Consider the following 24075-nt stretch of genomic DNA (forward strand, 5'->3'; position numbering starts at 1 on the left):
TTAGACCATGGTTTTTGGTGGTCTACGGCACAATGGCTTCCTACTGCCTCACGAGAGCAATGGATTAGTACTGTGAATGATAATATTTCATTTTCAGAGCAACATGCACTTGGGTGCATAGAACTGCAAAAGTGCACTTACTGAATAATGTGGGTGCTGGGCATGAAACCAGGAATGATACATATGCTGCATTGTGCGCTACTTTGTGGTGGCTGTAAGTTAGGGTCCGGCCAAATGTTTTCTCTTTAGACCTTTACCCAAAGTTGCTGAGAGCATCTTTTACTAAGGGACATAGAAAATCGTCCAGACAGGTTTGTTTGCACAGCTGGGCCAAAAAGACTAGCATGGATAATCAAAGTATGTTTTTGACATGTTGATGTGCATCCCTTGCAAATCTCAACAATAATCTGTAACCACAACAAAATAATGGAGTAGAAACATGCAAATTTCAGAACTTAAAAAAAAAAAAAAATTAAAGAAAATGACCATTTTTAAAATATATTATCCATGTGTGATAGATAACATGACCCTAACAAACAGAGAAATGTTTCCACTTCTGGGTTTTTTCTACATTTTTGTACAGTGTATGACACTGCCCCCGAGTGGTAATGCAGCTGTATTAGGTGAAGTGAACAACCATGCAAACATTGCCAGATAGTGCAGTCTCCAAGAAATTTTTTGGCATCGACTTCCTGCACGAACCCTAGCCTTAATTCCCAGTCCGACCTCCTAATGTCATACATATTAATAGGTTTATAAGGTGTGACGCATCCTGACACACTGCAAAAAGTGTTAGATGCAGTTGTTCATTCGAACTAAAACCTGTCATTTAAAACAAGATAAAAATATTGATTTGATTGTGAAACTCATTTTCTTTACATTTAGTGACATCAAGTTTGATTTGAACTGAACAAAATATATATCTAATGGACTCAAAACAAAAATGTTTAGTTCGCTCAATTGTTTTCTTCTTCTTTATGACCTGCAATTAATATTTTTAGTTTGACTCAAATGTGAATTGCGCATGTGCACTGCACTGGTCTCATTCGCCTTTGGGGAGCCGCCCAGACGTGGATGCACTGGGTGGATTTTGTCCAGCAATAAACGTAAGTAGCAAAGCTGTTGCTGATAATTAAAGTTTGAGTGTTTTGTATTGTCAGAATTGCAAAATAAATGTTAATAATTTGGATCAAGGCAAAGAATTTAGATTGAGTCAGTTGAAATATTATTGTTTATAACAACATAAAATAATCAGGTCATAGGAAGTTAAATAATTTAGATTCTGTGAAATTAAATAATTTAGATTATGTGAAGTCAAATATATTAGATGTGATATCTTCTGGACATCAATTTTTTTAGTTTAAGCAGGGTTATACTTTTTTCAGTGTACTCTTAAATTCTGATAGTTTTCATGTCCAAATGTCAGTCAAGACTACACTGAACTGCAACAGCCCAGAAGTAAAAACTAGCCTTAGACTTAATGCTAAGAGAAAGGTCAGAAGTGACTCTCCTGCTGCAGGTGTCAAGTTTCCTACTTGCTGTATCTACTGTGATTGGACGACAGGAGTCACAGACTGACAAGGAAGTGATCAAGATATGGAGAAAGATTTAGCTAAGTAGCTAAATCATGCAACAGGTGTCATTGCCTCTGGTCCTGGAGACCACATGTCCTGCATGTTCTCTAACTCTCCCTGCTCCCACTAATTAACTAAGTCAGGTGTGCTCAACCAGTCAAGAGCTAGGACACACCAGACTTGATGAATCAGCTGTGGTTGCAGCAGGTAGACAGAAAGCATGCAGGGCAGGTGGATCTCCAGGTGCAGGGTAGGTGACCCCCGCATCAACAGTCCATCAGCACAAAACATATTTCAGTCTCTCAGCCACACCACACCCATGACCTCACTTATGATGCATGCAAGTCATGCTGTCATGCATATGCGTAGCACGGGCCAAGGCGGAGGATTAGCAGCAATCTTCCACTCCAGCTTATTAATTAATCAAAAACCCAGACAGAGCTTTAATTCATTTGAAAGCTTGACTCTTAGTCTTGTCCATCCAAATTGGAAGTCCCAAAAAACAGTTTTATTTGTTGTTATCTATCGTCCACCTGGTCGTTACTGTGAGTTTCTCTGTGAATTTTCAGACCTTTTGTCTGACTTAGTGCTTAGCTCAGATAAGATAATTATAGTGGGCGATTTTAACATCCACACAGATGCTGAGAATGACAGCCTCAGCACTGCATTTAATCTATTATTAGACTCTATTGGCTTTGCTCAAAATGTAAATGAGTCCACCCACCACTTTAATCATATCTTAGATCTTGTTCTGACTTATGGTATGGAAATTGAAGACTTAACAGTATTCCCTGAAAACTCCCTTCTGTCTGATCATTTCTTAATAACATTTACATTTACTCTGATGGACTACCCAGCAGTGGGGAATAAGTTTCATTACACTAGAAGTCTTTCAGAAAGCGCTGTAACTAGGTTTAAGGATATGTTTCCTTCTTTATGTTCCCTAATGCCATATACAAACACAGTGCAGAGTAGCTACCTAAACTCTGTAAGTGAGATAGAGTATCTCGTCAATAGTTTTATATCCTCATTGAAGACAACTTTGGATGCTGTAGCTCCTCTGAAAAAGAGAGCTTTAAATCAGAAGTGCCTGACTCCGTGGTATAACTCACAAACTCGTAGCTTAAAGCAGATAACCCGTAAGTTGGAGAGGAAATGGCGTCTCACTAATTTAGAAGATCTTCACTTAGCCTGGAAAAAGAGTCTGTTGCTCTATAAAAAAGCCCTCCGTAAAGCTAGGACATCTTACTACTCATCACTAATTGAAGAAAATAAGAACAACCCCAGGTTTCTTTTCAGCACTGTAGCCAGGCTGACAAAGAGTCAGAGCTCTATTGAGCCGAGTATTCCTTTAACTTTAACTAGTAATGACTTCATGACTTTCTTTGCTAATAAAATGTTAACTATTAGAGAAAAAATTACTCATAACCATCCCAAAGACGTATCGTTATCTTTGGCTGCTTTCAGTGATGCCGGTATTTGGTTAGACTCTTTCTCTCAGATTGTTCTGTCTGAGTTATTTTCATTAGTTACTTCATCCAAACCATCAACATGTCTATTGGACCCCATTCCTACCAGGCTGCTCAAGGAAGCCCTACCATTATTTAATGCTTTGATCTTAAATATGATCAATCTATCTTTATTAGTTGGCTATGTACCACAGGCTTTTAAGGTGGCAGTAATTAAACCATTACTTAAAAAGCCATCACTTGACCCAGCTATCTTAGCTAATTATAGGCCAATCTCCAACCTTCCTTTTCTCTCAAAAATTCTTGAAAGGATAGTTGTAAAACAGCTAACTGATCATCTGCAGAGGAATGGTCTATTTGAAGAGTTTCAGTCAGGTTTTAGAATTCATCATAGTACAGAAACAGCATTAGTGAAGGTTACAAATGATCTTCTTATGGCCTCAGACAGTGGACTCATCTCTGTGCTTGTTCTGTTAGACCTCAGTGCTGCTTTTGATACTGTTGACCATAAAATTTTATTACAGAGATTAGAGCATGCCATAGGTATTAAAGGCACTGCACTGCGGTGGTTTGAATCATATTTATCTAATAGATTACAATTTGTTCATGTAAATGGGGAATCTTCTTCACAGACTAAGGTTAATTATGGAGTTCCACAAGGTTCTGTGCTAGGACCAATATTATTCACTTTATACATGCTTCCCTTAGGCAGTATTATTAGACGGGATTGCTTAAATTTTCATTGTTACGCAGATGATACCCAGCTTTATCTATCCATGAGGCCAGAGGCACACACCAATTAGCTAAACTGCAGGATTGTCTTACAGACATAAGGACATGGATGACCTCTAATTTCCTGCTTTTAAACTCAGATAAAACTGAAGTTATTGTACTTGGCACCACAAATCTTAGAAACATGGTGTCTAACCAGATCCTTATTCTGGATGGCATTACCCTGACCTCTAGTAATACTGTGAGAAATCTCAGAGTCATTTTTGATCAGGATATGTCATTCAAAGCGCATATTAAACAAATATGTAAGACTGCTTTTTTGCATTTACGCAATATCTCTAAAATTAGAAAGGTCTTGTCTCAGAGTGATGCTGAAAAACTAATTCATGCATTTATTTCCTCTAGGCTGGACTATTGTAATTCATTATTATCAGGTTGTCCTAAAAGTTCCCTGGAAAGCCTTCAGTTAATTCAAAATGCTGCAGCTAGAGTACTGACAGGGACTAGAAGGAGAGAGCATATCTCACCCATATTGGCCTCTCTTCATTGGCTTCCTGTTAATTCTAGAATAGAATTTAAAATTGTTCTTCTTACTTATAAGGTTTTGAATAATCAGGTCCCTTCTTATCTTAGGGACCTCATAGTACCATATCACCCCAATAGAGCGCTTTGCTCTCAGACTGCAGGCTTACTTGTAGTTCCTAGGGTTTGTAAGAGTAGAATGGGAGGCAGAGCCTTCAGCTTTCAGGCTCCTCTCCTGTGGAACCAGCTCCCAATTCGGATCAGGGAGACAGACACCCTCTCTACTTTTAAGATTAGGCTTAAAACTTTCCTTTTTGCTAAAACTTATAGTTAGGGCTGGATCAGGTGACCCTGAACCATCCCTATAAGTCTATAGCAGCATAACTTTTAGTTATGCTGCTATAGACTTAGACTACTGGGGGGTTCCCATAATGCACTGATTGTTTCTTTCTCTTTTTGCTCTGTATGCACCACTCTGCATTTAATCATTAGTGATTGATCTCTGCTCCCCTCCACAGCATGTCTTTTTCTTGGTTCTCTCCCTCAGCCCCAACCAGTCCCAGCAGAAGACTGCCCCTCCCTGAGCCTGGTTCTGCTGGAGGTTTCTTCCTGTTAAAAGGGAGTTTTTCCTTCCCACTGTCGCCAAGTGCTTGCTCACAGGGGGTCGTTTTGACCTTTGGGGTTTTTACGTAATTATTATATGGCCTTGCCTTACAATATAAAGCGCCTTGGGGCAACTGTTTGTTGTGATTTGGCGCTATATAAATAAAATTGAATTGAATTGAATATGCTCAAATTAATTATGTGCAAGCATCTTAATTGGATTTGAAGAAAAGGTGGGGAAATGTATTGACCCAGTGGCACAATTCAAAAGCAAGACTTACAGGAAGTTCAGTAAAAAAAAAACAAAAAAACATTTCAAATCCATGCAAGGAAATGAATGAATGAACAAATTAATTAATTTATATGCCACACAGACTCAACAATAACAAAAAACTCATAAATATGAAAAATTAACAGTGAACCTGTGTGACCAACTTATAAACGCTCACCCCTTTTACCATAAAAAAAAAAATATATATATATATATATATATATATATATATATATATATATATATCATATTCATGTGAAGATCTACATAAGTTCCACTTTTACTCTCTTCATTGATTGGCAGAAGTACCAACAAGACCTAAATTAAACCTAATGACATTCTCAATTACTTATTCTTTGATTGCATCCACACACACGCTGATGTCACTCCAGTTGAATTTGGTTGAGATAGTCACAAGGAAGACTACCATTAAGAAGTGCAAAAATTAAAGGGCGAGTCTTATATTTACTAAAGAAAAAGTCATTTGAATTTCATCATGTTTGGTTCAAATGTAAAAAAGAGCCTGTTTCTTGACTTCCAGCTATTATTTTTTGGCTTTGCTAGATTTTTAATTGTTGGGGAGATGAGCTTTTTTGCATTAGAGTATTATGGGTTGTCCGCCTGGGCGGCAGCCATCCACCATGCATGGATGATGGTTCTGTAGTATGGTGGATGCAGCAAGACATGACACCAACAGATCTAACCTGACTTATGGGAGAAATTTAATAGGTTGCTTCTAGTAGTGATGGCGAAATGAGACTTCATGAAGCATTTGTTGTTTTTCTAAGCACATTAGATGGTTGTCATTTATCACAAAAAGTGTTTAAAGCACATGTCCTTCAATTTGATGTGAATCCTTTTGAGATAAAATATGTTTTCTCTACTGTCTACCTTTGTTTACAACACAGATGAGTACTTCACAATATTGGCACCGTTTTTGTGTAGTCAGTTGTTCAGATGGTTTCCATAGTAGAGAAGCTTGAATCTTCGACTGGACTGGGTTGCTTGACGCGAGGACGTTTTGCTTCAAATCGCAGAAGCTTCCTCAGATAAAATTCTTGCTCTGGTAGTCTGACTTCTGTCAGAATAATCAAGAAGTCACAAAAGCTGGAGTTTTAAACCTAACCAGACCCCTCCTACCGAGAGGCAGACTGCTATAGGCTAGTGACTAAACAATAGCTCTAATTAGCACCTATTGTGCTCTAGTTAGCACCCTACTAATGACAGGGCAGCTGTCCCTCCTAATGATGGGATGGAAGTCTCTCCTGGTGGCTCCCTTGACGACTCTGCTGATGGCGTGAATGACTCATTACCATGAACAAAAGACTGAAACTGCTTTGACCTGAGTACCCCATTGTAAACAGGGGATAAAGCGTGTCTCAGACCCCCTCCCCGGTTAAGGCTGGGTTTTAATCGTTTCACAAAGAATGCCTCCTTGACCCCTCTCTCAAACCATTTCTTCTCTCTGGCTAATATTTTAACTTCCTTGTCCTCAAACATGTGGTTAGTGTCTTTAAGGTGGAGATGAACTGCAGACTGAGGTCCACTGGCGCCCTCTCTGCGGTGCTGGTATAGCCTTTTGTGTAAAGGTTGCTTAGTCTCAACTATGTAGTGTTCGTTGCAGTTTTCCTGACATCTGATAGAATACACTACATTGCTCTGTTTGTAACTAGGGATCCTGTCCTTAGGGTGAATTAATTTCTGTCTCAAGGTGTTAACCGGTTTAAAGTAAACTGGGATTTTGTGCTTGTGTTCAAGGGGGTGGTTTGAATTCAAGCTTCTCTACAATATTGGCACCAACATTATGTCCATTTTACTGCCATATCAATGGTTTGATGAAAGCATCTTGATTGTCCTACATGTTTCAAATGTTTTTGAGCATATGTGAAAAATGTCATGATTGTTATAATGGGTATTTGTTTTCAAGTTGTCATATCATGATGGGGAGCTTATGCTGCCGCCACATGTCCTATCACATGTTGGCGCATCCACCACACCATGGAACCACCTTGGATCCTGTATGGAAACCACCCAAAAAGACAACCAGTCTAGTCGTTCCTCTTGAATGTCACCATCTATCTGACTCAGCCAGGTGAAGCATGGGCATCACTTTGGCCTTCTCCAGCCACTGGTGTCTTCAGCACTCAGGCACCTGCATGCTGGGCCACACAATGAAAAGCACCACATGGCCAAAATGTCCCAGCTAGCACTCGCCCATCATGCAAGCGTACACATCATGAGATATTCCTTTATTAGTCCCACATGTAGAAATCTGTATCTGAGATCTGCATTTAAGTCTCCTGAAGTAACTTACTTTGACAGAAAGCATCCTGGTCTCCCAACCATACAGTAAAACAGGAAACACCTGGACCCCAAAAATTTCGACCTTCATTCTCCTGCAAAAATACTGGCATGTTCATTGACCTCATGAGGTCAATGAACAAACTTTTTTGATTGTTCCATTTGCTAAAACCTACCTTGAGTCATCAAATCATAGCTTTTAACAAATGTGACAATCAAAAAAGTCTGCAAGCGAGCATGTTATACCTGTTTCTGGATCCTTAGCCATTGAGTTCAGGAAACACCAGGACCCCCAAAATTTTGATCTTCTTTCTCCTGCAAAAATATTGGCAAGTTCATTGAGTCCATGAGCTCTTCCTGGGTGTTTCCTGAACTCAAAGCCTAAGGATCCAGAGACATGGCCATAACATGTGCTCTCTCGCAGACTTTTTTGATTGTCACATTTGTTAAAACCTACCTTGACACAACACAAGCATTATTGCAAGGCTCCAGTCAATAGTCAAGCACAATTGCTGTGGCGACCCCTAACGGGAACAGCCGAAACACAAAGAAGAAGAAGAAGAAGGCTGTGTTGGCCTGAAAATGACATGTGGCAGCGCTTGTGTTTTGGTATTATCTAGCGGAAGAACAACAAAAAGCTAGTCTAAACTGTGGGTGCAACACTCAGATACACCTGTCAGAACTGAGTTCACATAGAAATATTTCCATCTTGTTTACATAATAAAACTGCATTGAAAACAACCATTAAACAAAATAAAAGTTAATACTATGGGAAAAATGCAGAACATCTTACTGTTTCACCTCAGAGAGCTTTGGTGTCTGCTGTCTGCTGTGGTGCCAACAGGTTGGGGCTGAGGCATTAACTCATCAAAAACTCTCACTCACATCACCTTTCTAAACAGCAGAGCAGTGTACATGTGATGGAATGGAACGACAGGTGATACTGGTTTACTTCCTGTTGTTATACACAAAACACACCCATGACAACTGAAAAGGATAAATCCAGCCTGGACACAACTTTGTGCTTAGAGTATTAGATTATGTGCTGACTAAATAGCACAAATGAGTTGGGCAAGCCCATATTCTTTTGTGCCATGTGTTTCAGACAGTGTGTCATAGACTGTCAAGGAGTGGCGCAAAGAGTGTCATCGCTGACTTAACCACCCGAGGAGGAAACATTTCATTGAAGCCACTTTTATTTCCTAAATTATTTAATTACAGTTATGGTGCTAATAATGATTGTGATACAGTGTGAGTGACAGCTGTGTGGATTTACTCTTAACATGTGAGCCAACAGCCTGCAGGCTGCACATGGACAGCTGAATATTTGTTTATTTTTCTTGTGTCCATCCAAGGACCTTTGGTTGTTCAGGTCCTTGGTCTATCTCAAAGTTAAGTTAAAGTCAACTTTGTTGTCAGTTCTGCTGTATGTACAGGACACACAGTGTACTGACATCGTCTTTCTCTAGGAGTCATGGTGGAATAAAATATAAAAATGGTTCAGCTGTTAAAAAAGAAATGGTAAATGGACTGCATTTATATAGCGCTTTTCCCTCTGCGCTTTACACATCAATGCCTCACATTCACCCCGATGTGAGGCTTCTGCCATGCAATGTACTCACTACACACCAGGAGCAACTAGGGGATTAAGGACTTTGCCCAAGGGCCCTTAGTGATTTTCCAGTCAGACTGGGATTTGAACCAAGGATCCTCTGGTCTCAAGCCCAATGCTTTACCCACGAGACCATCACCTCCCCCAAAAAGTATCAAAAGACTACAAGTATGTACAAAATAAAGGCAACAAGGCACATGATGGTGTGAATGTGGGTACATGAAGGTTTAACGTATTTATATCTCTGAACAAGAGTTCTGCAATGTGGCTTCTCGTAGTTTGCCACAAGAGGGCGGATTTGGACTGCGTTTGGACAAAATAAACAGGCTGAACAGAAGATGAAAATTTGATATTTACTTACTCCAACTAAAATTGATAAAACTTTTCTTTTGTGGAAGAAGAGCCGAATTCAGAGCAGCATCCAGCTGACATGACCCAACCTTCTTGGACGCGTAAAAGAAAGGGTGTCAAAAATATATGAGTACCCCCTGGTTCCACAGAGAAAAAGAGGTCACAAAGCAGATAATAATGAGCTTCTTTTATTGAATTTGCATTTTAAGATAGAAATGTAACAGTGTTTATGTATTTGATATACATAATATGTTTGAGGCAAAAAAGAAGTTGCAGTTGATAAAATAACTGTATTGTCAATAATTGATTAGTATGAAAGCACATTAAAGTGCTCGAAAGGTAAAAATGATAATTTTCTCATTGGTCATAAATTGTATTCAATATTTTCCAGTTTATACTGTAAAAAAAAGTCTGTGAAATTAATGGTGAAATCCTGTGAAGTCACAACATAAAAAACCGTAGAAAGAAAAACAATGGAGTTGTGTTTATTTTGCAGCAATGAGTAAATTGTGGAACGAAACTGACCTGTAAATTTAACAGTACAGATATGTTGCAATCATCATATGCCATTGTGGAATTTACAAATGACTGTAGTTTAAACACAGAAAAATTGTAATACCAAAAAACTACAATACAGTTAATTTTTACAGATGTGAATTTTCACAAATATGGTAAAATACTGATAATTAATGGTTTGGAAAAAGAGGTGATGTGTCTGTTTAAACTACAAAAATTAAAAAATTACATATTTTATGTAAAATTATTTACATAGTCACTGTAGTTTTTACAGAATCGCCCTGGTAACCACAGCTGCCAGAATTGTATTTATTATATATATATATATATATATATATATATATATATATATATATATATATATATATATATATATATATATATATATATATATATATATATACTTTAATGCATGTTTGTCCAAAGCAGTGACATTTGACATTTTGTTGTGGTAGAACACATTCTGAACGGAGATGATTTGTGGGCTGGCACCTTTACAGATATCCATGGAAATTGTTTGTCTGTCCCGTCAGTCTGAAGTAATCATTTCTTTTTCATTTACCACTGGTCCACTCTCTGCTCTGCCCAGGATACTGTGTATAGCCAAGGTCAAAAGAATAAAAATCAACCAAGCTATTTTGTCACCATATATAGGCCCACAGGCTCATATTCTGAATTCTTAGATGGATTTGGTGAGTTTATCTCTAATTTGCCAACCTGTGCCGATAACATTCCGATTGTTGGTAACTTCAACATTCATATAAATAAGCCTTCTGACCCCCTCTGCAAATCATTCATGGACATTATAAACGTATCAGGATTCTAGCAATACCTTCAAGGTTTGACACACATTAGTAGAAATACGCTGGATTTGGTTCTCGTTCACTGTATTGCTGTCACAAATATTGACATTGTGTCTCTTGCGTCAGTGGTTTCAGATCACTCAATTGTTAAGTTTACAGTCTCTTTGCCTTGTCCACTGGAACGAGACACTTATTTGTCATCATGGCGACATCTACTCATCAACTGCAATTGATCTTGGAGCCAGACTGCTTGGTAACTTAGTGTCACTTAGCGCCACTTTCGGAAAATGACCATTCAGTAGATAGTCTTGTGGACAGCTTAAACTAAGCGCTCACGACCACACTGGACATGAATCATAATTGCTCCACCTACATTAAAACCACGCCACCCCAAAACACACTTGCCTTGGTTCAATGATTACTTACGTGACCTCAAGCATATGTCTAGAGGCCTAGAGCGAAAATGGCATAGTTCAAAACTAGTATTCCACCTCGCATAACAATACTATTCTAGACTATAAGCATGCACTATTGGCTAAAAAAAATGGGCCTACTACTCTGATTTTATTTTAAAAAACATAATTCAAAGTTCCTGTTTGACTCAGTGGCAGCCCTTGTTCAAGGACAACCACCTGTAAGTCGCTCTCCATTTGCAGCCCAAGATTTCTTAGGTTACTTCGAGAAGAAAATAAAAGCCATTAGGTTAAATATATCCCAGCATGCCTTCATCCTGTTACTACACCCTGTTATGGATGTGGGTGCCATCACTGATACATCACCTAGATTTAACAATTTTTTTTTACTGGGTGTGCTGACGAAACTTGTAACTTCTGCTAAAAGCACAACCTGTCTTTTCAACCGTATACGAACAAAACTGTTTAAGGACCTGCACTGTAAAATTAATCAGAGTGAATCAACTTAGAAACTTAAGTTCAGTTGCTGGCTTAAAAACACAACTAATCTCAACTTCAAGAAAAGCTTTTATTCAACTCAGGAAGGTAAATTATGTAAGTTGCCCAGTTAGCGGAGATAATACAGTCAGATTCCGTGGAGACATTCAAGTCCAGACTTAAGACATCTGTTCTCCCTCTCGTATGGCTAGCATACTGGCATAGTATGGATATGCTTCTTATCCCTTTAACTCATCTTATTAGTAATGGAACAGGTCTGGGCCTCACTTCATGTAATTTCTGGGTCTCTTAGTGACGCTCAGGGCTAGCTGCTGGCAATCACCTTCGTATTCTCTCTGCTTCCCTGTCCATTTACTGCTGGTGAACTCATACCTTAGGTGCAGTTATTTCATGACGACTGATTCTGCTCTTTTTCTCTCTGTCCAGGGCACTGATGATATCGTGCAAGACTGCAAAACTGCTCACCACAGGGCGCTGTACTGACCACAAAATGCCCTGGCTCAAGCTGACACAGCACACTGCAGTCTGTTTTTGGAATGTACTCTTCCATGAGGACAACTTGGTTGTCCTCATGGTGTTGTGGCCCACTGATGTCAGGATGGATGGAAGCTGGTCCTGCAACCCAGGGCGCTGGACTTATCTCATGATGCCCTATTTTTGGTGACAGTGACTACTTGCTCAGCTATTCTGTTTTTTTTTATCTTTCCTGTTTCTTCAGCATGGTAAAAGCTTTGTAAAAACGTTGCAACTGTTACAACGGTCTAAGCAGTGTTTCACCACTCTGAGTCTGGGCTGCTTGAGGCTTCTTCCTCAATATCATGAGAGGGAGGTTTTGCTTACCATTGCCACCTATTTGCTTGCTCTAGGGGTTGGTATGGTTAGACCTTACTTGTGTGAATCGCATAGTTTAGTGGCATACTGGCATTCCAAAATATTTCAGGTCACATGGAAGGCAAAATGTTGACATCTCAGCACAGAAGCAGAAGGTCACCTACAATAGCGATGAAATGTGGTATCAAGACCTTGTGGCTCTCCAAGCAACAGCAGGTATTTGGAAATAGAAAATTTATTCAAACACAATGAGGTTACAGCAGTCAGTGCAGCATAACTGTCATTGGCTATTTATTACAAGTGAATTAAATTTGCAAAAGGAGAGAAGAAAGTCATGTTGTACTGAGGAAAACAAGCAAACACTGAGGTCTTACTACCTTTCAATAGCAGACAGAAAATAAATCATCTGAAATTTACTTAAGGTACTACAATGGCGGCCACCTAACCCTAAAACTAATTTGTTTGTCAAGATTAGGCAAGTGATACGAAGTGTAAAAACATAACGGTAATACAATTTTTGAAGAGAAAGTAATAATCTTTTGAAAGTCCTTAAATATCACAGTCACCAGTCTCAGGATAAGATGAAACAAAACTATGTATAAATGTTTGCAAGGTGTCAGTAGTCAAGCCCATTGCAACAAGGTAAGCAAATCAATCAACTACCTTGGGCCCTAAGCTGGCCTTGGGGCCCCAGACATTTTGAATTTTAGGCAACGACAGACTGTGTGAGTGCCACTTTAAATTCTGTGACAGACAATGCAGGAAAGTGCAGCGACACTGTTATCGGAATCCCCCTCAAGGGGGCCCCTCCCACAGTAGCCAGCCATGTGACGTAGCTCAACTCGACAGGTGAGGTGTAAAATCCAAGGTAGAGAGAGATGTGCATGCACAGCTCAGTTGCACGGTGGAGCTCATCTTGACAAGTACTAGTTCATTTCAGCGGGATTTGGGACACCAGCAAAACATAAAACTTCACCAATCACAAAGCGGAGTTATCTGTCAACACAGAAAAGAAAGAAGAGAAAGGAATAGTAAGGTGATGGTCTATTGGTTAAGGCGTTGGGCTTGAGACAAGAAGATCCTCAGTTCAAATCCCAGCCTGACTGGAAAATCACTTAGGGCTCTTGGGCAATGTCTTTAATCCCCTATTGCCCCCGGTGTGTAGTGAGCAGCACCCTGAGGCATTATTTGTAAAGTGCTTTGAACGTCTGATGCAGATGGAAAAGCACTATAGAAATGACCATTTCCATTTAAGAAAAGAAAAAACAGAGCAATGGCAAGTGATAATTTACATTGGATAAATTAGGCCTATATTTTTGTTAGCTACCTGCCCGGCTGTGTTATATTAGCAGTGTTGCATAAATGATTAATGTCCATTTGTGAAGTGAGTTTCCCAAAAAGTAATTTACAGAACCACACTCAGAAAATTTCATTGGTCTTACATCACCCCCTGCTGGACTCATATGAGCATAACACCCAATGACTTGTATGTAGACATACAAACATAATATCTGCGATGCCATATGTCCCCCCCTTAAGTTAACTTAACTTATACCTGTTCACATTTAAATATTACTTTTATTTATAACTTATTTTTTAAAAACATTTTAAAGTATGTTTGATTTAGTGAATGTGCAATTTTTTGAAGTATTTTGGATTTTGTAGTTATTACACAGTTTGCACTCTCTTTATATGCTGGTTATTTTTGGGAAGGTGGTGTGGTTTTTGCAAATATTCAAATGCACTGCCACAGAAATATTTTATTGACCTAAAGTGTGAGCATAAACGATGTGTCTATGCTGTGGTTTGTGTAGGCTTTGGGCAGACGGGGTGGGGTGGTGAGACATAGGGGGCCTCCAAGTCCATTTTGCTTGAGGCCCCCAAAAGCCTCCAGTCAATAGTAGATGAAAAACCTCTTGTCACTTTAACATGGATTTGATTCATTCAATGTTTTAAGTCACCTGACCCACAAAATTGTATTTTTTTTTAAAGTATAGAAAAACTGCAGAATACTCAAAACACTCATAACAGAGGAGAGATAAGGAGAGAGATAATATCAACGTAGTTGAGACAAGTATAAGGTCGACAAAGTTTAACAGTGTGAGGCAGTGAGTGCTGAGGTCCAGTTTGTCTTACGGATGTGACGAATGACAACTGAGTGAGTTGTCATTCGTGAGTTCAGTGTGATATTGCTCACGCTTAGAGTGAAATTCATGAATTTTGTTTCGTTAAGCTCATGATAATTATGTCACAACAGCCAGCTGTCATCCAAGATCATCGGGGTCTATGGATATGAGAAAACCATTATGGAATTTGGGTCTGATGGTGTTGATGAAATTATTGGTGATGAAATTATTGTGATAACGGTATAGCATACATTTATTTGCAAACAAGAAATATCCTGTGATCCGGCAAAAAATGGAGCAATTTCAGAACCAGGTGTCTTCTCAGCCACACTCTAAGAAATGAAATGCTGTTTTTAGTTTATCTACTTATGTCAGCCGGTCTCACAAAACCTGGTTGTTTAAATCAGGAAAAGCAAACTGTAATAAATTGCCGCAATTAGCTGTATATTATGTTCCCTATTTAAACAGTCAAGTTTTGTGGGACCAGTTGACATAACAAGGTTAACTAAAAATAGCAGTTCCTTTTCTACAGTAAACATGAATATACTGATGAAGAATGATTAACACATGTAGGTTTAAAAAATGTCTTTAACTCAAAGATAACTAGACTATGGTATATCACATTGTTTATCCACTTTCTGGCCATGTGTGACATATAAATGAATTAATGGGTTGCCTCTAAATGACGATTTTGTCATGATTAATTAAATTAGATTAAATTAAATTAAATTAATAAGCGTCAAACATCTCAGGAGCTGTTGGATCCGTCGTTTTTGCTGTCGCTGGATATCATCGTTGGCGTTTATCAGCTGCCATCAGATCCAGGGGGCCGCTGTTGCTTTGGCCGGGAGATTTGCAGTGGTCATTTGCTGTTGGTCTGCTTCAAGGAGGTGTTCATATCGTGTAGGCCGGGTTTAGCGGCCTACCAAATCCTCGATTGCGGCTTGTTGATTTTCTTGCTGTCGGTGTTGGAGGTTCATCTTCAGGATCATCAGCTATGGCTCCAAAAAAAGGTACTTTGTTCTTGGAAGAAGAGCTTGAGGACATTAGGAAAATGTTAAATGAAATGTCAGCGCAAATGAAGCCCATTAAAGAAGTAACTGACCAATTAAAGATTATTTCGCAACAACAACAGAAGATTTTGGAATTAACCAAACAAGTGGTGGAATTACAAAGGGCTAATGAGGAGAAGGATAGAGTATTGAAATCTATGGAAAATCGAATTGCTGATCTAGAACAGCAGTCTAGGTCAAATGACCTTCTTATCACAGGATTGGATATTAAGCCTCGAAGTTATGCAAGAGCGGTGGCTCCAGGAGAGGAGCCCTCTGAAATGGACAACCTATCTGTAGAGGAACAGGCGATCTCTTTTTTGAAGGACAAAGGTATTGTAATAAATTCTGATGATATTGACAGTAGTTACCTTTTCCCGAGGAGAGGTCAAAATCGACCTAAAGTTACACTATTGAGGCTTAAAAACAGGAAACAGAAGATTGAAATCTTAAAACAAGCTAAGAACTTAAAAGGAACGAATGTATATATAAATGAATATTTGACCAAGAGAAATTCTGACATAGCAAGAAAGGCACGATTGTTAAGAAAACAAAATAAGATACAGGCTACATGGACACTTAATTGTAAAGTTTATATTAAATTAAATGGAACTCCTGAACAAGCTAAAATCTTGTGGATTAAAGATGAGAATGATCTTGATGTGTTTAATTGATGTAAGTGTGATGAAATGCTTAATAATGATATGTATTGGTTGATTGTGATGACGAAATAATCTTAATATAATTTAATGATTACGGTTAATAATCAGGTTACCTCTGTAAAGGAGCTTTGTTTGGAAACATTTGAACATAGTCATTTTGCCTCTCGCCATTGTGAATTTGAATCAGATCCAGATTTTTTCTTTAATGATAATATCGATCGACAATGTAATTATTTTACAGAAGAACAATTTAAGGACTATAAAATTAATGATGGAGATTTTTCAATAATACATTTTAATAGTAGAAGTCTTTCTCGGAATTTTTCAAGAATAAATGATTGTTTAGACACAATTAGCAAAAGTTTTTCAGTGATCGCTATATCTGAAACCTGGTTAACTAAGGATAATTATGATTTTGTGCAGTTGAATGGCTATCAATTGTTTTCTGTAAATCGATCGAAGAGAAGAGGCGGTGGTGTGGCATTATATGTTAGGTCTGATTATGACTGTGAATTGGTTTATAATATGTCATTTACAATTGATAATATCATGGAATGTGTTACAGTTAAGATCACATCTATAAATTCAAATAATAGGATTGTTAGTTGTATATACAGAGCTCCTGGAGCAAATATTGATAATTTTGAAGAAGTAATTATGAATATGTATAATAAAATAAATAAGAATTCTCATTTATTTATCTGCGGTGACTTTAATATTGATTTTTTAAATCCTCATAATCATTCACAAACTATTTCATTTATTAATTCGTTATATTGCATGGGATTATTTCTGACCATCATTCATCCAAGTAGAATAACTTCGAATACTGCAACCCTTATTGATAATATTTTAACTAATGTTATAACTTGTAATCTTAATGCGGGAATATTGTTAAATGATATTAGTGATCATCTGCCTGTATTTACCGTCCTTGCATCTCAAGATCGAGTGCTCCAAAAGGATTGCAATAGAAGGAGTAGGAATGTAACACCAAGGACTGTTGATAATTTTAGGGAGGATTTATTATGTCAGAATTGGAATAATGTTTGTTTGTTGAGGATGTTGATGAATCTTATGATGGGTTTATTTCTATTATTTCTAAGTTATATGATAAACATTGTCCTCTTGTAAATAAGTTAGATAATAATAGATTTAGTAATAAACCATGGATGTCTAAGGGTCTTCAGAGGGCAGAAGAATCGATTGTATAAGCAATTCATTAAATTGAGAACAAATGAAGCTGAAAGTAAATATAAAATGTATAAGAACAAATTAATTCATATTATGAGATCTAGTAAGAAAGAATATTACGGTGAGTTACTTGTTAAAAGCAAGAATAATATAAAAAATACATGGAATATATTAAATGATATAATTAAAAAGAATAAAAAAGGTAGAGATTATCCTTCTTATTTTCTTTTTAATAATACTGTGATAGATGATAATGTGATGATTGCTGATCATTTTAATGAATATTTTGTTAATGTAGGTAGAAATCTTGATACTAAGATTGATCCAATGATTGATAAATTCATTGCAAATAAGATAATATTTAATAAAAATGTGTCAATGTTTGTTGGTGCAACGAATGAAAAAGAAATTATTGATTTGGTGCAGAACTCAAAAAGTAAGAAATCTACGGATTTTAATAATTTGGATATGGCTCTTTTGAAAAAAATTGTTGATTGTATTGTAAAACCTTTTACTTACATTTGTAATAAATCCTTAAGTTTAGGTAAATTCCCTTCACGAATGAAAATAGCCAAAGTAATTCCTTTATTTAAGTCTGGTGACAAACATATTTTTTCTAATTATAGACCTATTTCACTTTTACCTCAATTTTCAAAAATATTGGAGAAAATTTTTGTTAAAAGGTTAAATAATTATTTACTTAAGTATGAGATATTGTGTGAAGAGCAATATGGGTTTAGAAAATCTAGGACTACTTCACATGCACTGATGGATTTTGTGGAAAATATTGCGACTGCAGTTGATAATAAGCAATATACTGTAGGTGTTTTTTTATTTTATTTGCAGAAAGCGTTTGATACTGTTAATTATGAAATTCTGAAAAATAAATTGGTGAAATATGGAATCAGAGGTTTAGCATATGATTGGATTGATAGTTATTTACATGGTCGGTATCAGTATGTTCAATATAATAGCATTGATTCTGAATTCAGGGAAATCACGTGTGGGGTGCCTCAAGGTTCGGTGTTAGGTCCTTTGTTATTTATTTTATATATAAATGATATTTGTTTGGTTTCACGGGTATTGAGGTGCATTCTTTTTGCTGATGATACGACTGTGTTTTGTAGCGGGGATAATCTTGAACAGCTTTTGGACATTATGGAAGATGAACTGGGGAAATTTATGGCTTGGTTTAATGCTAATAAATTGTCACTTCATCTTGGAAAAACTAAATGCATGATTTTTGGAAATAAATTTATGTCCAAATGTAAAAATGTTACTATCAATAATATCGAAATACAGACAGTATCTGAGTATAAATTCTTAGGTGTTATAATTGATAATAGACTTTGTTGGAAACCCCATATAAATTATATAAAGTTAAAAATGTCCAAATCTATTGCTATTATGTATAGGGTTCGGGACATATTGTCCCAGGTTGGGTTACTTACATTATATCATGCTTTAATTGTACCATATATGATATATTGTATTGAACTTTGGGGTAATACCTATAAATCTAACACTAATCCTGTATTTCTTCTACAAAAACGTGCCATCAGAATTATTGGTAATATGCATCATTTTGAGTCAACACATTCCATGTTTAGGAATTTAAATTTATTGAAATTTAGGGATTTAGTGGATTATATTCTGATACAAACTTTGTACAAAGCTAATAACCAGGCTTTGCCCTTTTATGTCCAGAACTTGTTTAAGAGTAGGGAATTGGGATATAGATTACGTGGTTGTATGGTATTTAAGAAGCCTCCTGTACGTACTAATGTTAAGGGGTTTTGTGCTTCAGTTAGAGGGGTGAAGATTTGGAATGAATGTCCTGTGGAAATTAAATTATGTGGTTCATTGGCCTGTTTTAAGAAGTGTTATAAAAAAAATTAATAATTTCTGGTTATAATAATGGTGAATAATATATTTGTTTCTTTTTTGCCTTTGTATTTTGGTTTGTTAATAGTGCTACATTTGTATTGTGTGTGATTGTGTTTGCATTTAAATATTGTATGATGTACGGGGTGGGCGTTTATAAGCTTCTGCTTCTGCCCACACCCTTTCAGTTGCATTGTTGGGTTATTTGTTTGTTATTTGTTTGAGTTTGTTTTATATGTTTAAATTTTTTGTGTTTTTTGATGTGTCTTATAAATTACAGACTCTGTTGCTGTTGTAGTTGCTGCAGTTGCTGCTGATGCTGCTGCTGCTGCTGCTATTTCTGTCGCTGAATAATAAAAATAAATAAATAAATAAATTAAAAAAAAATTCAAATTATCAAATGTAAACTGGTACATATTACGAGGCATGACTTATACAACTATAAAACTAAGTTAATAGTTTTAGTTGTAGTACCAACTCCAAGTGAATTTCAGCTGAAATAAACATGGACATAGACAGAGAAAGCAAATTACCCCACCTGGAAATTTCAAACATTTAAATTTGTAAAAATCATTCAAACAAAGTTAATCTTTGTCTTCCTGAAGCTAAAATCAATAAGGCTGACTGAGCCATGCCTTGTATTATAACATATACACCAAGTTCCCTGACAGTCTAGTACTTACAGCAGAAGTTATCATGCTCACAGCCTGTGTTTTTACCCAAGGCCAACAAATATTGCCATCAGCTATTGAGAAGGCTTTGCGTCCATCTATCCGTCCATCTGTCTGTGCTCATCATAAGTCCAGTCCTATTACTGCCAGAGTCTTCAAATTTACATGGAACATTCTTGGGACACAGACCTTGGAACGTTCAAAGATGGGTAACCTTGAGCTATTTTAAGGCCCCCTGACACTTGCATGACTTTGATCCTTGATGTACTTGCACTCACTTCGTGTTCCCAGCTGGACACCGTGCTCTGATCCGCTAGATGCCCTGCATTATGTGCTGGACGCTGTGTATATAAAAGAATTATTTCATAGCGGGTTAATAATTTTCTCTCCAAGGTGGCTGTTGAAAACGCCTCTAATCACTTCCGGAATCACAGAGGGCTGTTCCAGCTGCTGCTTTTCTCTCTCTCACTCTCGTGTGCTTAATGAGATGGAGAACACATTTGGAACCGGCTAAAAATGCAATTATTTGTAATGTTTATATTGTAATAGCTTAAAAAACACTTGCATGTTCATTCCTTCTTATGAGTAGCTGTAAAAGTGGAGAGGAGGTGATGGTCTAGTGGTTAAGGTGTTGGGCTTGAGAACAGAACATCCTTGGTTCAAATCCCAGCCTGACTGGAAAATCACTAAGGGCCCTTGGGCAAGGCCCTTAATCCCCTATTGCTCCCGGCGTGTAGCGAGCACCTTGTATGGCAGCACCCTGACATCGGGGTGAATGTGAGGCATTATTTGTAAAGTGCTTTGAGTGTCTGATGCAGATGGAGAAGCACTATATAAATATCTCCAATTTTACCTTTTAAAAGTACATTTATGATAGATTTAAGACCTCGTCAATCGTTCAGTCGAGGTGTGCTGCCGCAATCATTTGCACTCACATGCAGTGTTTTTGAATTGTTTGCGCAATGTTCACTTGAAGTTCACGTAATTAATGCATGATGTAGATTTTGAACATTTCAAAATTTCTTTGCACATGTGCACAAAGCCGCGCACAGTTTACGATTTACAATGAGTTTGAGACGAGTTTACTCTCCTGCACGTCAGCGTGCGTGCAAGTGTGTGGATCAAAGTAGTGCAAGTATCAGGGGGCCTTAAGAGGTTAAAAAAAGTCAAATTTTGTTTCAATCTGTTCAGTTTTGTTTTTGAGTGGCGGGCATGACAGCCAATCAGAGTAGAGCTGCACCGTGACATCAGTGACTGGTCTCTCCAAAATCGCTCTGTTTTGTGTGTTTATATACATGTTTTTCATATATTATGTAAAAGCTAGTGAGAAATAAACACTTCTAAAACTGAAAATGTTGTTTTGTAACCTGACTGATAACACCTCTGAACTTAAACAAGACATTTTGCAGATGTCAGTGTGCATGCTAATTTTGCTAACTCAAAGCTAACTTACTATGGAGTTAAATTTGTCTTATTAATACCTGCAAATGCACAGAGGGTGATCTACAAATATTTCTTGATTTGTACACCTTCCGCTCTTGAAAAGTAAATATTGTTTTTGATTGATTGATTGATTGAAAGAGGAGCTTTACTGAACGTGTACAAATTGTACGTAAGACAATAGGATCTTAATAGTTAATTAAACACAATGCTCATACGGTTGAGGGTATTTTAGCATTGCGTTATATTTAAAAATATTACCTCCCGTGACCTTTACTTTGACCTTGTGATACTAAAACCAGTAGGACTGTTGGAGTCAGACCACAAAGCATACATAACAGGAATGCTATAAATTTGGTATTTACTGCAGAAGTTATCATGTAATTTGCAGTTTTGAAAAATGTCATCAATGACCTTGACCTTTGACCTTCTATCCCCATAAAGAATGGGCTTTGATGCCATACTGGACTAAACACATCATGAAAATTCCCAGCTGATTGGTTAAATGTGCAGAACGAGGGTGATGGTTGGACATAGGGACAGATGGACAGACGGACAGACGTGTGTAGTGATGGTAGCGATGTGGTGTTGGTGGTACTGAGGGGTAAAAATCAGTTTAAGTGCCATGCTAATGAAACGTGATACCGCAAGACGAGAACGGTTTATTTCTCACAGGGTTCTAGGGCCTCCTGATCCGTTCATTTCCTGCAACAATAAGTAAAGCTCATGATTACAATCCCAGGCCACGCCTCTTCAATAAACTTTATTGATAAAAAACATGGCCTTTTCCCATTCTTTGGAAAAGCGCTTTGTGCTGTGTGAATTTATTAGGCCCTGTCACTCACTCTTTTACTTGCTCATTAGTTAAGTGACAGGACCGGGCTCCTACAAACCTGCACCCAATACGTGTGATAATGTTAAAAGATCGGACAATCTGTTCATATTGACGTAATGAGACTGACATTTTCCTGATTGATTAAACTACAGGGCGTAAATATTTAAAGGGCATGTCCCTGATTTACAGTCCAACAAAGACAAAAGAGGCCGATTTATTAGTCTAAATATGAAAATATGGTTTTCTGGAAACACTGAATTTGAGGGAGTGAAACGCGCCAAAATGCTGCCTCAGAGGTGACTTGAGTGATTCAATAGGCAATGAAACACTTTTATAGAAAGACAGTCTCACTGTGTATTATTGGTTAAGAAAAGCAATATAACGCCGTCAGCACTTTAGTCAGAAAGGCTGCTGAGAAAACTGACAGCATTATCAGCAGTAACTGTTCATACAGATAAGTTTTAATCAACATGTGTGCCGCATTCAGATTAAATTAGAGGAGAAATGGAATCGATGTGCGGCGCTGCTGTATCAATTAACCGTGATAGTGTTTGTACCATGTCAGTACGGTCTGTGTCATAAAACAAGTGACATTTGTCACACAGCTGACAAGTCACACACCTAAATGAGCAGTGATTGATTCGCATAATTTTTCATCAGACAAATTAAAAGCTGCGGGTTGATAGGTGTTCAGTCTGTTATATATTCTCTTTGCCATCAAATCAAGTCTGCAAAGTTTATTGAAAACTCCTTTAAAACCCTCTAAGTTAAATATGTCACGGAAAACTTTAGTTAAAATCCAAAAAATATATAAATATATGGTCACTGTCCTTCAAGGGAACCCCGAGGCGTTCCCAAGTCAGCCGACAGACGTAGTCCCTCCAGTGTGTCCTGGGTCTTCCCCGGGGCCTCCTCCCGATGGGATGTGCCCGGAACACCTCTCCAGCGAGGTGTCCAGGGGGCCTCTGGAAAAGATGGCCGAGCCACCTCAGCTGGCTCCTTTCGACATGGAGGAGCAGCAGCTCGACTCCGAGCTCCTCCCGAGTGACAGAGCTCCTCATTCTATCTCTAAGGGAGCGCCCAGCCACCCTGCGGAGGAAACTCATCTCGGCTGCTTGTACTCGCGATCTCGTTCTTTCGGTCATGAGCCAAATCTCATGACCATAGGTGAGGATCGGAATGTAGATCGATCAGTAAATCGAGAGCTTTGCCCCCTTACTCAGCTCTCTCTTCACCACGACGGTCCGATACAGCGACCGCATCACTGCAGATGCTGCACCGATCCGTCTGTCAATCTCACGCTCCATCCGTCCCTCGCTCGTGAACAAGACCCCGAGATACTTAAACTCCTCCACTTGAGGCAAGGACACTCCACCGACCTGAAGAGGGCAAGGCACCTTTTTCCGGTCGAGAACCACTGCCTTGGATTTGGAGGTGCTGATTTTCATCCCGGTCCTGATTTGACGAAGCCAACAGAACCACATTGTCCGCAAACAGCAGAGATGAGATTCGGTGGTTCCCAAACCGGACCCCCTCTACACCCTGGCTGCGCCTAGAAATTCTTTCCATAAAGGTAATGAACAGAACCAGTGACAAAGGGCAGCCCTGGCGGAGGCCAATGTGCACTGGAAACAGGTTTGACTTACTACCGGCAATGCGAACCAAGCTCCTCCTGCGGTCGTACAGGGACCGGATAGCCCTTAGCAAAGGACCCC

At 38.1% G+C, this 24075-nt stretch overlaps 1 long non-coding RNA gene across 1 annotated transcript; it reads right to left on the reverse strand.

Moving 5' to 3' along the window:
- Positions 1-1378: 1378 nt before the first annotated feature.
- LOC117503094 lies at positions 1379-10957 on the reverse strand. The gene is made up of 3 exons (XR_004558480.1): positions 10838-10957; positions 1536-1538; positions 1379-1391 (listed from the first exon to the last, which is right to left on the reverse strand). It is a non-coding gene; the product is annotated as an uncharacterized LOC117503094 (long non-coding RNA).
- Between the last annotated feature and the right edge of the window lie 13118 nt (positions 10958-24075).

The sequence above is a fragment of the Thalassophryne amazonica genome, chromosome 2 (assembly GCF_902500255.1).
Source record: "Thalassophryne amazonica chromosome 2, fThaAma1.1, whole genome shotgun sequence".
In the NCBI taxonomy this organism is placed as follows: Eukaryota; Metazoa; Chordata; class Actinopteri; order Batrachoidiformes; family Batrachoididae; genus Thalassophryne; species Thalassophryne amazonica.